General features: G+C 41.3%; 1 protein-coding gene across 2 annotated transcripts in view; it reads right to left on the reverse strand.

Annotated features, from left to right (window-relative positions):
- dscama (Down syndrome cell adhesion molecule a) overlaps positions 1 to 17,619 on the reverse strand; it is a 112,848-nt gene that overhangs the window by 40,920 nt on the left and 54,309 nt on the right. The window lies entirely within an intron of this gene.

Genomic DNA, 17,619 nt, shown 5'->3' on the forward strand with positions numbered 1-17,619 from the left:
ACACGTCACTTTCATGTGACCTGTGAGTATAGCCTGTGGTCAGTCCGCGTGATGTTAAACATTCTGGAAAATCTATCTGTGGTTTGCTTGTTCACTAGACGGCAGAGTGCAGACTCTCCTCAGAACGCATTATCTCAACTGAGCTTCACTGTTTGCAGCAACAAGACTTTAATCAAAATACTTATCAAGAAAAATCACTAGATAGAATTAAACCACAGTTTTTTTTATGTTTAGTCAATAAGTTTTTTTAACTGTCTCAAAAACTGTTCATGAAAGTACAGGATCAGTTGCCTCGGGGTTTTCATCACAAGCGACGGTTAACATTTTGTACCAAACACAGCGCAGCAGTAATAGGTGTCAGTAGAGAAAGCATGCTGCGTGTATTCATTTTTATGCGCTGGAATAACCACCTTACACATTCAAAAAGAATGAAATAAAGAAAAGCCAATATTGAAGTCTCTAAGCAAATATTTGCAAGTCAAGTGAGGAACGCAGCTCTGTGTGATTGTAGTCACCAAACATCTGCTGCAGCCCATTTAGCTCAGCTAAATCAGCTCTGAGGCGCAGTGACAAGGCTGTGTGTTGTATAGCGGTGTAACACAGCTCGTTATCATGTAGCTCATCGCTCTCTTCCCTCTCTCTCGGGGGAAACGCTCTGTCTTTCTCTCTTTCTCACTCAGGTTTTCGCTCTTTTTTTCTGATCCAGACTAAAGCACGGGGAGCCGGGGATCACAGAGTGCTTTGATAAGGCATGGATGTGCAGGTCGGATGTGCTAATATCATGCTAATGTAATGCTAATTTGTGTGAACACATGGAAGTAGAGAGAGGTAGTCAGTGTTTCTGAGGAGCGATGTGTTCTGTAGCCGGTGGCTATCGGGGTATTTCATGTCACAGATGATGGAAGAGCCTATCTGGTTTGGGCATCAAATAGGGCCGCTGTACGGTGGGGGATTCTGGCAGTATTGCTAGAGATATAATAATGCATGCTTTATGGGATGTTGAATCTTCTCATTTAGTCTTGTCATGACACATTAAGACAGGTTTATCCTGCTGGCAGAGGCCTTTGCATTGAGCGTGCCTAAAATGATGGAAAAAGGTGTGAAGGTCTTAAGACAATCTCTGAAACGGCTCAGAAATAAAAATAAAAAAACCCTCAAATTATGGCAAATATTAGGAAAATGACACATTGTCCCTACTACTGCCTACATTTATGTAGAAGCAAAAAACACCCAAAACATTTATCATAATTTAGAAATAAATGATTGGTACCAAAGACAGAGGTGTTGCAATAAGAAAGGTGTGAATGTGAGTACAGAGGGGAGAAAACAGAGAAAGAAAATGGGGAATACACAGGGGAGGGTGGCCAAGATGCTATTGTGAGCAAATGTTGACCTAGATAGAAAAAAGAGACCAGGGCATCGATATCCTGAAGAAGTTTTTGCCTTGCTTGTGGTTGAGCTACTCAACCAGTGATACAACTGAGAGACACTGGATCCATGTGTGTGTGTGCATGTGTAGTCCTTAGTTACTTAAGCATGGAAACAAGCCACGACACATCATCAAATTAAAACTGCAATGCAGTTGCTTTTTAGGAATGAAATCATTCAGAGAAAGCAAAGGAAAAATTAGGTGTAGGCTAAGTCTTCTGCAGTCCCTCTCTCCTGCTTTCCTTCTTTCCCGCTGCAACTTTTCTGGCATCAAAAGCTGACAGCCTTATGAATGAGAGGAGCTTTCATTAGAACAGACTGCCTGTCACTATGACAAAAGGCTAGGAAAGGGGAGCACATGCTTTAAATGCACGTGGAAAGAGACACATACACACATGTACGTGGGTTTGTGTGAGCATTTATGGTCTTTAAACTATCTTTGGGTTATTTGTGAATTTCTCAGAATACAATCTGTCTTATTTAACAGATCACATACCTCTATACTGTGTGTGCCTCATATTGGAAACACTGCAAATGTCACTATTACAGTGAAGGAATATAAATTAAAGATCAGTTAAGATGAGAGGATACACGCATCTGTCTGCTACCCAGACATTATCATTGGACTTGTGAAACCTTATAGTATGTCACAGTATTCAATTAGAAATACAATACATGTATTATTCTGACAGATAGCTACTGCAGTGCCAACCAGCCCTGTCTTAAATATTTGGAGTCAGTTTCTCCTGCACACCACTCCCTAGGTGCTGTCTTCAGTACATCTGCAAAATTATCTTGCAGCCTGATACATCTCCAGGACTCTCCTGCAGATATATCCCTGATATCCAGCATCACCCAGGCGAGGCATCGGGTCATACAGCTCACAGTTCTATAAGGGAAATTATTCCTCTGTAGGACAGATGAATAAAGATGGATGAGGAAAACAGATAATAGTACTAAGTTAATGTGGCATTTTCATTTTTAATGGGCAACATCAGCCCTGTTGTGTTTTCAGCTTCTCATCTGAGAATTGAGTTTGACACCTAATTCTGACTGAATGCACTAATTAGTCAAACATAAACCACACAGCTTTCACTTCACTGTACATCATTATCAAGCTTTTGAACATAAATCTTTTTACACTGCTACATTTGAAACTTAAACTCTTTCTATCTTTTAGAAACAGAGGTAGAGCATTCATGCACATCATGAAGTCCTGTGCAGCTGATCTCAGTGCTGGCCCACATCAGCCGATTGTTCAGCTGATATCCAAATGTCCAACAGGGGCCACTATTTAAGTTGCTCTAGCTTGCCCAACGTTGCTGCAAATCTGGAACTCACCTCCAACAATATCTAACTTAATCTTAACTTGATCTATCTCGTATTTGTTCTCAGTAACACCTGTTCTGCTTTGTACTCTGATCCTGTTGCTCTCGTCAACTCTGGCTTTCTATTCATCCACACGGAGGAACAGGAAGGGGTGCTTTCCTCACCTTATGTTTTCAACATTTGGGACTCAGTATGGAAACTGGAGAGAAAACTTTTGTTATTAAGCTTTACATGCTCATCTCCATTTTGGAGGAAACAGAGGTGGCAGTCTGCTCTGTCCCTGTAACATCTGTCCACATCAAAGATGTCAAATGACACAGCAGCTGATGGATCAGACCAGGATGTTCAATGCAGCTTCTCTCTGTCTGTCCTGAAACATCATTTCTCTCTGGCTGACTCTGACTCAACAGCCTGTACACTCAAGAGGCTGATAACTGTTCTACAAGGAAAGTCCTTCGTTTATGACATTCAAACACCGAAACAGGATGCCTGTTTTAGCCTGTTGTACAGTCATCACACAACCTCACAAACGTCACAAGATATGTCTCCGATTAAATCACAGGGCAGCAGTCCTGCACTGTGGAGCAAGCACAGAGTTAGAAACACCAGGTGATGTTTCTCTCTGAAGTGGCCATAAAAAACACACTTTACAGCTGTTTGTATGGAAGAGGTGTGCTGCATATAAAGTATTGCAGATGGAAACTATCTGACTGTAGAATTTCTGTATTCTGAATCTTCCAACACTTCTTAGTATTTTTTCAGCAGTAGGTAAATTAATGCGTATTAGGTATATATTTAGACTACTGGAAAGAAACAGAAGGTGGTGGCGGCTGGATTTTATTTAAATTACAAGAACTCTTCAGAGTCAGTGCGATAACTGATAGTGCTCTCGATTCTTTGTTAGCTCGTTCTCACTCTCAACAACAGAATATAGTGCTCAACACAGAGCTGGAGGCCTCTATTAGCATATGTGCATGTCCTTATAACCTGAGACCATTTCAGTGTTCGCTTATACTGCAGTTATCTCATATCCCACTGGCTTGTGCATATATTAAACTCTTTATGAGCATGTGCTTGTGAGTATACATGTTTCTATGCATGTGTACATGCAAGGGAGTCCTAATGTGTTTAAGCTGTGTACAGCTGCAAAGAGGAATGGTCAATAATAATGATCGGAGGTGCACCGCTATTCCTTTCTCCTCTGAGTTCAGTCTAATGCATACTAACACCATCTAGCAGACAGCCTTTCCTGTTCTGTCCACATCTGCGTTTATTAGTTTATATTCCAAAACTATGGCTTCACTTCACCCCAGGTGGCTTCCACAAATATCAGCCATTTCCTCTTCCCTTCGTCACCCCGTTCAGCTGCTTTGGCATCATCAGTGGCACAAACACAAGCCCTTTTCTGTGGCTGCAGACTCATTAGCTTCAATCAATCCTCTTATAAGCCACAGTGAGCCTGTAAGGAGACTATTTGTTCACTCAGACTGGTAGCTTTTGCAGTATCAATGAAACTTAAATTGCTTGTGGGACATAAAAACAGAAACAGCCAGAATTATATTCCTATTACAATGCAAGTGTCACACTTTTCACCAAGGAGAGTTTGCCCTGGGCCAGAGATGTCACCGCTGAACACAGGTTAGTGTGTGCCAGGGACTAAGAATAAAGGATTTGTGATGAGGTGGAATACAATGACACATGGTGACATAGCTAAGCATTCACATCTACTGAGTGACATACCCCAAAACATACACTTAAAACTGTGAGTTGGCCTGGCTCTTTCAGTCATTTCCTCCATCCGTCCATCAGTTTTCTGCCACTGATCTGCAGTCACGACGCAGTGGTAGTCTAAGCAGAGAAGCCCAGACCTCCCTATCCCCAGTCAGCTCCTCCAGCTCATCCGAGAAACACTGAGGAGTTCACAGGGCAGCTGGGAGATGCAATTTCTCCAGCATGCCATGCTTTCCACTAGAACATGCCTCGCTCTCACCCAGGAAGCGCCCTTGTCCGATTTGCCTCAGCTGACTTGTTTTGAAGGAATAGCAACTGAACTCCTCACCTTATCACTAAGGCATATCCATATTTCATTTCTGCTGCTCACATGGGTAGTCTCATTCTTTCACCACAACCCAGAACTCATGACCATGATGGGAATTCTTTGCAGCTAATAATCATGGCTTCAAACTTTTAGTACTAATTCTAATTCCTGCTGGTTCACAGTCAGCTGCACACTGCTCAAGTGTGAGCTCAAGGTCACCACCTGAGTAAGGCAATAGAGCCACATCATCTGCAAAGAGCAGAGATGAGATTCTTACAGCACTGAGCTACACCTGAAATTCTGTGCATACAATTCTAAACACATTTGGTGACAAAGGGAGCCTTGGTGTAGTCCAACACCAACCCGGAACAAGCCCTACTTATTGCTCTGTATAACGCCAGCTCTCACTGGACTTGATTAGCTATCACTGGGAATGTACAAGGACCGAATGGCCCATAGCAAAGGAGCAGATACCCCATGCTCTGCTCCCAAAGCACTTCTTGCAGGATCTCCTGAGCAACATGGTTAAATGCCTTCTAAAAGTCCATAAAGCAAAAATAGACTGGTTGAGTAAATTCCCATGTATTCCACGACCAGGATGAAAACAGCATCGTTCCTTCAGAATCCAAGGTTCGGCTAATGGACAGACTCTCCTGAGTAGTATGACTCCCCTATAATTAGAGCACACCCTCTGGTTCGCCTCCTTAAAGATGGGAATCACAACCACAGTCTGCCAATCCAGAGGCACCTTCCATGGTCTCCATACGACGTTGCAGAAGTGTGCCACCAAAGACAGGAACTAAGAGTGCATCCCATCCACCAAGGAGCTGCTCAGTGACCTTAATGATAGTAATGACTGAGTTACCCATCCTTCACAGACTCTGCTTTGCCTACACAAGGCCTATCAGTGGGATTAAGGAGACCTTCAAACTATTCCTTCAACCACCTGATTATCCAACTAAAGTTTTGTTACACGGCCTTATCAAAATGCCAGTTTCTGCTTCAGCTCCTGCCAGACCTGCACTCTGCTCTGTGACTGCACCTGTTAGCCACCTAGCTGCCTCCAGTTCAATATTATATAATTAAGACATGACTGGGGAAAATTAGAGAGAGAGAGAGAGAGAGACAAAATAAAAGATCAAGGGGGAAAGCGCACCTCTGGGATACAACCACTCCCTGTCATCTAAAATGTCTTACAAATTAGCTTACAGCTATGTGCTTCCAGTGAAGAAGAAAACTTTCATATGCTAATTCAGATCATGGTTAGGCAGAGCAATTATCAAAAAAGTGGCAGCGTTGTCTGTCTGACAGATCTCCGCAGGAACCCCGGCCTCTTTTCTCTGTTTCTTACCGAGCCTTTCTCTGATCAAATATACTGCTCTAAAAACAGGTAGTGGGATAGTAATGTGAAGCTACTGTGACACTAAAAATGAGTGCAAATATAAAGCTAGCAGGGACTTTATGACATCTGTTTATATAGTTGTAGACCAGATTTTTGCAAATCTGTAAAAATAAATGGAATAAAAAGATATTAAATGAAGCTGCACTACAACTTTTTTTAACAGAAAAATATAGGTTCATTTTCTTTCTCCATGACCTTGAAAATCTCAACCTGTGCTCCTTTGACTCCTCTGAAGAACTCTGAGTCATCTGTCCTGATCAACACCCACAGCCTGAACACCACTGATGGGAAAGCAACCAAGTCAGCTAAACAATGCAGATAAAAATTGCTTCCTCATCACTCTGCTGGCAGTGTCCCCAGTGGGCAACTGTCTTGGAGTGTATTAGTGAGTGGAATGTGGTCTCCGGAGACAGCTGAGCCCTACAGTGTCACCGTAACCTTGGCCACTCAAAGTCACACAGCCTGATTTAAAATAAATAAATAAAAAGATAAGCCAGGCTTGTTACACAGCCGAAGACTAACCCAGGGTGAACAAACTCTTCCAGTTAGGATGCAACATTTGGAAGTGTGGAGGACTGAAATGAAACAAAAGCAGACACAAGACTGACTCTGCGTTTGAGAGAATATCACCTCTGCAATGGTGACTGCAGATTTGCATTTTCCATAGAAAAACTATGGCGTGGCGTGCATGCACCCTCTGTTTAACAAAACTACAATTTTCACAAAAACAATGTTGTGTTGATGTATGTGAATGTACAGGAATCATCACAAAGGCCCCTTTAAACTATAATTACTTTTAAATAAAAAACACTTGTCTTTTAATAACATGTAACTGTGGTGATAATCCCACCATATGTTGTGCCTTATTGTTTCCCACCATGAGAATGTCACACAGTGACTGCTGCCAGGACTGCCAGTGTAGTCTGTAATAATGAGTGTATGATGAGCCCAGGAGGGCCTGTGTTGTAATTAGGCCTGGTCACTGTTATTGGCAGAATGACTCCAAAATGATCAGGCTGGGATGTGCATCTCTATGGAGTGGGGGGACCCCACCAATTTACAGCCCCTCTAATAAAAGTCATCTGTCATTCTTGCAGGAGGCACACACTGACAGCTGCTGTGGTTACCATGGCAACATGCTGACCACCATTCGCTTAGCAAGCACTATTCCCAATACTGTAAATGGTGGAGATGTACAATCATGCACATATACTGTCCCGACCAATCTTTCAGTACTGGATCAAAATGCATACACAGTTCTTCTGTTTACTAATACTACCTCCCTCTTTTGAAGGTCTGGCTGTCCTGTGTACTCTTTTCTCTGATATCTTCTTTTTATTTCTTTATTTTTCTGAACATGGAGCTGGGATTTGTGATTTCAGGCTAGATAAATAAGACAGACTTGTGTCTTCCTACTTGTGTCAGTGCATGCAGTGATAAATAACATAACTTGGTTCAGATCCTGAATATTTTTAGCTTTTCTCTGAGGAAATACTGTACACTTAGAAGTACCACCTCTAACACTGACTTGGCCTTGCATCAACAGCAAAAAATGCATGTAGAACATTGTAACATTGTAACATTTAGAACACTAGTAGCTAGTATTTTGACTTCATAGCTGCACACACAGGCTTTAACAATTCTTAAATAATTTAAAGTCGCTATTTAATTAAGATAAATAGAAAATCATTATTAGGAAGGAAGGTTTCTCAGGTCAACATCTTTCTGTAGTTACAGTTTATTAAATTTGAGAAATGTATATTTTTCTTTGTGTTATTGGGCAACTGAAAAATTTAAGACATCTATATGTATATGTATATATATATGTGTATATATATATATATATATATATATATATATATATATAACTTCAGTACTGAGAATGACTTTTTAGACTAACAGTTCGAGTAAATGCAACCACTCTGTATTTCGGTACACCGTGTATCTAAAAATGACATGCTCACAAAACATGCTACAGACTGCGCTTTCTTAGACTTGTATAACTGTAGCTGTATAACTTTGAGAAAGCAGATGGATTCTTTGGCCTTGGCTAAATACACGTGTATAAAAATGAAGATCAGCAGTCTTCACTCGGAAAATTCAACCTGAAAATTTAAATTAGAAATACGTATGTTTTCATTTTCTGGAGTAGCTGCTTTAACCTACACACACATATAAAAGGGAAAAAAATGTTTTTTCTTCTTCTTTTCTTGCTAGTATAAGAAATAAATCTATAATTACATATATATAATTACAATTTGGGCGTTGTAATTATATATACACAAAATAAACACATTTTCTCATTTCTCATCCCACCTTGATCAAAAACTTAAAGCAGCCTATCCTGTTCTAGGCCAGATCTTCCCACTACAAAGTAGAGTCAGAGTGGGGGGCTGAGCTTATTTATTGCCGGTCCTAATCATCAGCAGGATCCCTCTGCTCATTAACTAGACACACAGTAGCCTCAGGCTAACAGCCTCATATGTCAGCCAAAGAAAAAGATGTCATCTTCTGCTTGACTGAATAAACTGCTATTAAAACTGGATGCAAATAGGCACTGAACGACACTCAGATCAGGAGGTAGCAGGCGAGCTTAAACCCTGAGGTGCTCAGCCTCATTGTTGCCCCACATTTCTCAGTTAAAATGCAGAGATTCTGGATGCTGTCTGTCTCCAGACTTACAAGGCATCCAAACTCCCTGCGGAACAAAATGCCACAAAAGTGTTTGTTCACTTGTATGACAGTAAGTAGTTTACACTACTGACTGTTTGCTGGGAAACTATTTCACATCTAAGTTAAGGTGAATATATTAAATGTTTCTGAAATATAACACAGCAGACGCACGTGGGAAACCATCATGTCAACCTAATACGAGAGCAACAGTGGAAGCTATTGTGTTGCCCATTATGCTCCACTGTGCCTATATTCGGCTCAACTGGCTGTACGGTTGTATAGACAGTCCAATGAAACTCTATCTCCCCAGATCTAAACAGAACCAAACAAAGCGCAGTGGAAGAATGGAGTGTGTTTGTACAGGACTTATTTGGCAGACACTGACGTACTATGACTGGATGTCTCTTTTCTCCATCAGACTGTTTTGAGGCAGCTGCGTGAGTATGTTTTTTTTCTTCTTTTTTTTTCTCCCCATCAAACAAATGTTTGTCTGTTGAATCAAAACTGAAGAGGGAAATCTCATCACAATAGCTTTCAAATCTGTGCCTGCCTCTGTGTGTGTGGCTGTGTGTGCAGTGCAATTAGCCAGTACTGGAGTTGAGCTATTAAACCTCTGATGGTTGTGTGTTTACAATGCTATCATTGGCCTCTCTCTGGCCAGCGCTAAATGAGCCAGTGTTGAGCCTCAGCTGTATAATCATGAATATTCATCTGTGTGTGTGTGTGTGTGTGTGTGTGTGTGTGTGTGTGTGTGTGTGTGTGTGTGGCACTGGCAGGCATTAAAGAAGCTATTACTATCTACTCATCACAATCCGTCACTTTGTCTGGATAATAAGTCAAGCTGACAACAATTCTACTTAGCGCCAAACACCACCAAGACAGGCTTTGTTCTGAGAGCAAAGTTAAAAAAAGAAGGGTTTTCTTGGTGGGTCCCACACAATGTCATGCCTTTATTTTTCTTTTACTCATGTTTGATGAAAGCCTTGGATAAAAGGGGGGAAAGAGGAAGAGCTTGAAATATCTTTGCAACACCTGGGGAACAGAAATGTTCTCTCCCACTCACACACGCTTATTTGTTTACAGCATGACGTAAATAATGTGGTTTCCATGCAAATGTGCATTCTTAGCGTGGTTATTAATTACATTTCCTAAGTGTGAACAAGACAATCCTTGAAGCCCTTGCTAAACTGTGATAACCTCAGTTGCTAAAAGAGTTACTCCCACGGTGCCATTCCCCTGAGACCATGTGGCACAATATTCCCGTTCATGGAAAAAGAACTTAAATACAGCCCGGCGTGGTGTTTCATGGTAATTTGCGGTGGCAAGTGGAGCAGGCGATGCTGCTCTGTGAGTAAAGCAGAAGGGGCAAGAGGAGGATTAGATAATCAAACAGTGTGCCACTTTAAATAATCTCTGGATCCTCTGGGGGAGGTGAGATTTAAAGCCGGTGCCCTTCTGCTTTAATTGTCTGATTTTCCCGTCATTACAGTTGAGAGCCTCAGTAATTCAGGCTTATTAAATATTCAGGAACCACACCGAGGAGGAGGGAAGAGCGAGTGATGGGACAGAGATAAAGGTGGAAGAGAGGAGTGGGAGAGTGCGAGGATGTTATGGCAAGACAAAATGTATGGTTTGGGAGAAACACAGATGTTTCCCTTCTTTTCCAACTCTGAAGGAGAAAAGCACTTTTGGAATGATCAAAGTATGTGCAGGAAAAAAACGTCTTGATGCATTCTCAAAGTAAATCTCCAATAAGTTGATTCTGTTCATCACTTGGATGAGTGACGAAACGTTCCTCCCACAAAACACACACAATACGTCCACATGAACAGAATCAACTTTTTGGAGATGCAGGAAAAAAAGTTTTAGCAGTTTACCCTTTGTCCAGTTCACTGTAAAAAATACTCACCAGTATCAAACAGTAGTAACGTAACTTAATAAAAGATAAATTCAATGGAGGAAATAATGATAAAACAAATCCTTCAGGCTACAAAATTGAATTTGGGAAAAAAATATGTCTATATCTATATCTATATATATATATATATATCTATATATATATATATATATATATAGATAGATATATATATATATATATATATATATCTCTTAGGGGTGCAACGATATTCGTATCGATATTGAACCATTCGATACAGTGCTTTCGGTTCGGTACGCATATGTATCGAACAATACAAAATTTGTAATTTATTTTATCAACTTTCCTTCTGACGATGCTGTCTGTGTTGAGCGCTCAGTGAATCTGCGTTCGACTACTCCGCCTAGGCTGCACTGTCGAGCGCAGATCCACTGAGCGCTCAACACAGACAGCATCGTCAGAAGGAAGAGCGCAGGGCAAGCTAGCGAGACAGAAGTTAAGCTCTCCTTGCAACATGGACCTCCCCCACCCTCATTCAGATCTGGCGTTTGGAATTATTTTGGTTTTCATGTGACGTATGACCCTGAAGGTAAGCGCGTCATGGACTAAAGTAAAACAGTATGTTGGATGTGCCACGCAATGCTTAATTACATGGGTGGGAACTAGTGTGTTAGCGCAGTTAGCTCGTTAACGTGTTGGCCGTCTAGCCCCATGCACGGGGCGATCGGCGGTAGCTCGTTAATGGAGATTTGCCGTGTTGTGGCGTTAACGTCATTTCAACGAGATTAACCTGAAAGCACTAGTGGGAACACAACGAATATGACTGCACATTTACGCCGACATCATCCTAGTGCAAAGACAAGTGGAAGCAGAAAAAAAACAAGCAAGCATGCTACTAACTTTAGCCGAGTCATTTAGACAGCTGTTAGCACATGATTCTCCTTATATGTTTAATATGCTGCTGAGAATATAGCCCAGAAGAAGCGGATAGTATAGCTTTTATTTTGGAAAGAGACATTTCTCTGTAATAAACTCTCTTTTCCAAAGATGAGTGATTCCTCAATCAGATACAGGGCTTGCGATATCGCTAGCCCGACGTCCCGGGGCTAGCGATTTTTTTCAGTCAGGCTAACAAAATCTATCTCTTCCCTGCCCGTCGGGCTATTGTAGGAAGCAAAAATATATGTCAATGCTTTTGCATTCTTTCAGAAATGTAGCTGGGTAATTATGTCATTGGCATCGGTGAGCCACTGTCAATATGTGACATATTGAAATCGCGTTTGAATTTGCGCTTGTTTTTTTGCTTTCACTTTGCAATCGTGCGAACTGTGTATAGAAAAGCGACAGCACTGATCTGTGAGTGATGATAATTTGTGCACCAATTCCTCTGACATCGTCTTATTAATCGTTAGCTTACTATGCAAACATGACAAGTGAAATCTCCCGCAGCAAGCTTAAACATGTGAGAGGTTGATCGCGCAGAGAATCGCTGAGCTTATGTGAGTGAGTGTGTAAAAGCATTTCAGTTCTGCTGAGCCAAATAAGACAGGTCAGGGTGAAGAAGTGACAGCCAAAGAAAAGCTTACCACAAAACGGAGAAGTTATGACAAATCAGACTATAAGGCAAAAAGAAAGTGCAGCTTTATGGTTTCATGGACAAAAGAATTTCTGTGGCTGCAATATGATGAGCTAAATAACCAGGGCTGCACATAAGTGGTCCGCAGGTGCGCATTCGGTGTCAAAATAAAAAACACGCACAAGGGTTAGGGTTAAATTAAAAAACTGTACTTTTGAGTTAAAATATATATTTATAATCTTAATAAATGACAAATTAAAAAGGCATGAACATTTATTTTGTATCGAAAAAATATCGAACCGTGACACCAAAGTATCGAACCGAACCGTGAATTTTGTGTATCGTTGCACCCCTAATATATATATATATATATATATATATATATATAAATAAATAAATAAAAAAACACCCAGCACGCCCCTGCGGGCGGTTTATCCTTCAAGCTCGGGTCCTCTACCAGAGGCCTGGGAGCTTGAGGGTCCTGCGCAGTATCTTAGCTGTTCCCAGGACTGCGCTCTTCTGGACAGAGATCTCCGATGTTATTCCTGGGATCTGCTGGAGCCACTCGCCTAGCTTGGGAGTCACCGCACCTAGTGCTCCGATTACCACGGGGACCACCGTTACCTTCACCCTCCACATCCTCTCGAGCTCTTCTCTGAGCCCTTGGTATTTCTCCAGCTTCTCGTGTTCCTTCTTCCTGATATTGCTGTCATTCGGAACCGCTACATCGATCACTACGGCCGTCTTCTTCTGTTTGTCTACCACCACTATGTCCGGTTGGTTAGCCACCACCATTTTGTCCGTCTGTATCTGGAAGTCCCACAGGATCTTAGCTCGGTCATTCTCCACCACCCTTGGGGGCGTCTCCCATTTTGACCTCGGGACTTCCAGGTTATACTCGGCACAGATGTTCCTGTACACTATGCCGGCCACTTGGTTATGGCGTTCCATGTATGCCTTGCCTGCTAGCATCTTGCACCCTGCTGTTATGTGCTGGATTGTCTCTGGGGCATCTTTACACAGCCTGCACCTGGGGTCTTGTCTGGTGTGATAGACCCCAGCCTCTATGTGCTCAGAGCTTGTTCTTGTGCTGCCATGATTAGTGCCTCTGTGCTGTCTTTCAGTCCAGCTTTGTCCAGCCACTGGTAGGATTTCTGGATATCAGCCACCTCCTCTATCTGCCGGTGGTACATACCGTGCAGGGGCCTGTCCTTCCATGATGGTTCCTCGTCTCCCTCCTCTTTCTTGGGTTTCTGCTGCCTGAGGTATTCACTGAGCACTCGGTCAGTTGGGGCCATCTTCCCAATGTATTCTTGGATGTTCGTTGTCTCATCCTGGACTGTGGTGCTGACACTCACCAGTCCCCACCAGTCCCGGCCCCCTTCCTTCCGCTTAGCGTACAGCCTCAGGGTGCTGGATTTGGGGTGAAACCCTCCATGCATGGTAAGGAGCTTTCTTGTCTTTATGTCAGTGGCTTCTATCTCCTCCTTTGGCCAGCCTATTACCCCAGCAGGGTACCTGATCACGGGCAGGGCGTACGTGTTGATGGCCCGGATCTTGTTCTTACCATTCAGCTGACTCCTCAGGACTTGCCTGACCCTCTGCAGGTACTTGGTGGTTGCAGCTTTTCTAGCGGCCTCTTCATGGTTCCCATTCGCCTGCGGGATCCCCAAGTACTTGTAACTGTCCTCTATGTCTGCAATGTTGCCTTCTGGTAGTTCAATCCCCTCAGTTCTGACTACCTTCCCTCTCTTTGTTACCATCCGACTACACTTCTCCAGTCCGAACGACATTCCAATGTCATTGCTGTATAGCCTGGTAGTGTGGATCAGTGAATCGATATCATCATCACCCCCACCCAATCTCGGGTGGGGGTGATGATATCTCCCCCCTGACCTGGCGTCCTGACTCCTCCTTGCCGTAGCATTTGTGTTGTACCTCGTCATGTCTGCGGTAGGCTTGCTTAGCATAGGGGGTCTAGCCTTAGGACCCTTACTGGATACAGACGCCCCAGGCAGGAATCGAACTTGCGATGCTCTGTTCCAAAGGCGTGTAGTCTAACCACTACGCTATCCAGCTATATATATATATATATATATATATATATATTTAATAATATGTTAAGAATGTAATCTTTAATTGTAAAGTAATCCTATATGCAGGGGGCCTTGGCCCCACTGTTTGTAGACAGGGATGATGAATGCTGCTGACTGACCTACATATTATTGCAGCATATTTTACGTTTAGAATCTCATAAAGTCTGTTGTTTGTCTTTTTATTTTATTTTTTTCAAGTAACAAAAAGTAACCACATTTGGATCACTGAGCTCAAAAGACCAATTAAAAACTTTAAATAAAAAACATTTGGATTAAAAGCTAAATGGAAAAATAAAAGAATAAAAATATGGCTACCAGTTGTTAAGTAAATATCTGTGTTATAGTGCTCACGATTTTGGATAAACCAGATTCCAATAAACATTCAGATAAGCATGTCGAGTGGAGCTCTCCATGGTGCTGAACAGAGATGGCGATCCATGAATGAAAATTATGGCTGTGCACAAGCTCAGCGAAGGGGGATATTAGGAAGAAATGCAGTCTCTTAAAATGAAACACCTGAAGTAGTTTAATCACTGACACATAAAACGTCTTCCTCTGCTCCGTGTAAGATGACAGAATTACTCCAATAATGGCTCAAAGTATTTTAATTACTAATAGAACTAGTCTAAAATCTCAAAAAATGAAATCCTGACAAGTTGAAATCATTCTGGCGAGCTGAGGTTATAAAAGTCTATAAATGAAAAAGCTGAAATCTACATTACAGTGATTATACAGAAAGAAATGAAAAGACTTCTACTCCCTAATGAGTCACCCTGTCTGATCACAGCCTGGAGCTACAGCTTCCATCCATAACTTTGCACAAACTACGTCCTGACATGACGTTTACTGGGGGTTTTAGCCTGAAAATGATTAGTATTAAAATTAGGGCCTGAGTCAGCCACTGGAGCAAGATAATTTTACAAATCTCTTAGGCAAATCGGCTTGTTGTCCTGAATCAAATCTCATTATTCCGATCAGTGAATTTTTACCTTATTTATTTAACTAAATAAATGTAAAAAACGAATGAAAATATATTGGAAATGATCCTCAGTGTAAACTAAAACAGCGAGTCTTCAGCATGGAGTTATAGTGAGGAATAGTGAGACATTGCTTCACTTAAGAAAATACGGCAAACCCACAATTGTACTTTGCTCAAATATTATCGAACCTTCTGTATTTGTGCAAAAACTTAAAAGTTTAAAAAGTAAACTATTCATTTAACAGAACAGTCCAGTTCAGAGCTTAGATTTATCATATTAATCAATAAGAGTTAAAATTAGCTAAAATATAATTATAATTATAATTATACATGTGTGCAGGCAGTATTATAATGTTATATTCTACATACTTGGGGAACGGAAGCCCTGAGGGCCATAATCGGCCTGCGGACCATCTCAGTCTGGTTCAATCGATTCATCTCTGCAATATGCAAATCTGTACTGTTACATCACTTTATTCCAAGGTCATCAGTGAGCTATGTAGAGGTCAAAATCTTTAAATGTTGATAAAGAACTTGGTTCTTTTCTTTTTTTTGTTCGACTTTTTTTGTAACATTGTGTGATCCTGTTCTTATAGTTGGTTTTGTAAACATCTCTTTCCTTTCACTGTTGTTGCAGTGAGAAAACTTTGCTTCACATGTTCAGTCCTGTTAATACATTTTAACATAAAGTGAAACTAAATTTTGGTCTGAATTCCCTTTACAGTATTTAAATATATAAATTTTGACCAGTTTCACATAAAAAAATGTTTTTTTCTGACACAAACACAGTTTAAATAAATGCATCATGAGATTTTTTTTTTAAACATGACTGTTTGATCACTGCAAGGCAGAGTTTATGTTCAGCCGGTCACTACGTCTATGAGAATGTGACTAGTATTGTGTATTTTCAGATGGCGCTGCTATGTGTGTTACTGTGCGATGCTGAGCACAAGTAAAGGGTATTTTCCACAGTGCAGTAAATGGGTGAAACTGGAGCGCCACAATGTGTGAGCTGTGATGTGCATGCAGTATTCTAGTTTTACTTTTTGCATAATCCTGCTGACAAATCTTTTCACAGCTTTAATCCAACACCCATTGCTATCTGAATTATGCTTCAAAAACAGCTCCATGTAGTGCGTCGCATCTTTGTGAGCAAATACACACGTGTGTGTGGTTGCACAGTTTCCTCTAAATGTGCAACACAACCTGGCTGCAAATATCCAGCTGGACTAATAAATGAAAGTAGGTCTCATTGAAACAAACTTGTAATTGAACTGTTGCTTCGGCACCTTCTGAAACCTTTGCAGAGACGTTGGTGAGAAGCCAGTCGTGCTGGCAGACGACGATCTGCCTGCAGGTCTGGATCTTCTACTCGTTTCTAGATTTGTTTGGGTCTAGTGTTCTAGCAGACCCTTGTGTGATGTTGAAGGGTTTTCATGCACAATATTGAAAAACATGGTGAAAGCAAAAAAGCAGGCCGCTGCTTGATTGCTAACAGTAATAAGCTCACCACAGAAATGTCTCTTTAGCCTTGTTTATTTTTTTTGCTGCATCTTTTTCCACTGTAGTCACAGATGACTGTAAACATCTGCGCCGTCATTCCTGCTGTGGACGAATCATTTTTGTGCAACAATTAAATGGATAATTATCTCTATTTATTTTAAAGAGTTTGAGTGGCAGCTGAAAAGAAATGTAAACAGTCGCGGGCCCGATCATAAAAACGGTGACAAAAAGCAAAAAGCACGTGGGAAACTTTTCCACACAAATATTCATAAACATGTGATAACAAGGTGCAGGCCTCAGAGACACTTAAGCTCTGTGCAAAGCAAGTTTTCTATGTCAGTGAGAAATAATTTTACATAAAACAAAACAGCTCATCACACTGAGCCACCATCCTATTTCTCCAACTGACAAACTCATCAATCTGCAGTAATATTTAAAATCTGCCATTCACAGACTTCACTCCTATATTTATAGGCCCTCTCAGTCCTGGTTCCTTCTCTTGAGTTCCTTCTTTGTAACTCTATATTGGTGCGTCTAACAATTTAAGGTGCAAAGTGTTCTTTTTAATATGTCAAAGGTGAAATACGGGAGGTTCTGCAGCCACTCGTGGCTAAAAGGGACAGTATGCATGTATACAAAGACATAGCACCATATGTATGCACAGCTTTATAAATCGGACAATGTATGAAATGAAAATGTAGATTTGAATTTGTTAAATG

This window comes from Mchenga conophoros, linkage group LG10 (genome assembly GCF_057382185.1).
Source record: "Mchenga conophoros isolate Kocher_MC1m ecotype Shallow Benthic linkage group LG10, M_conophoros_male_GT1.1, whole genome shotgun sequence".
NCBI classification, from domain to species: domain Eukaryota; kingdom Metazoa; phylum Chordata; class Actinopteri; order Cichliformes; family Cichlidae; genus Mchenga; species Mchenga conophoros.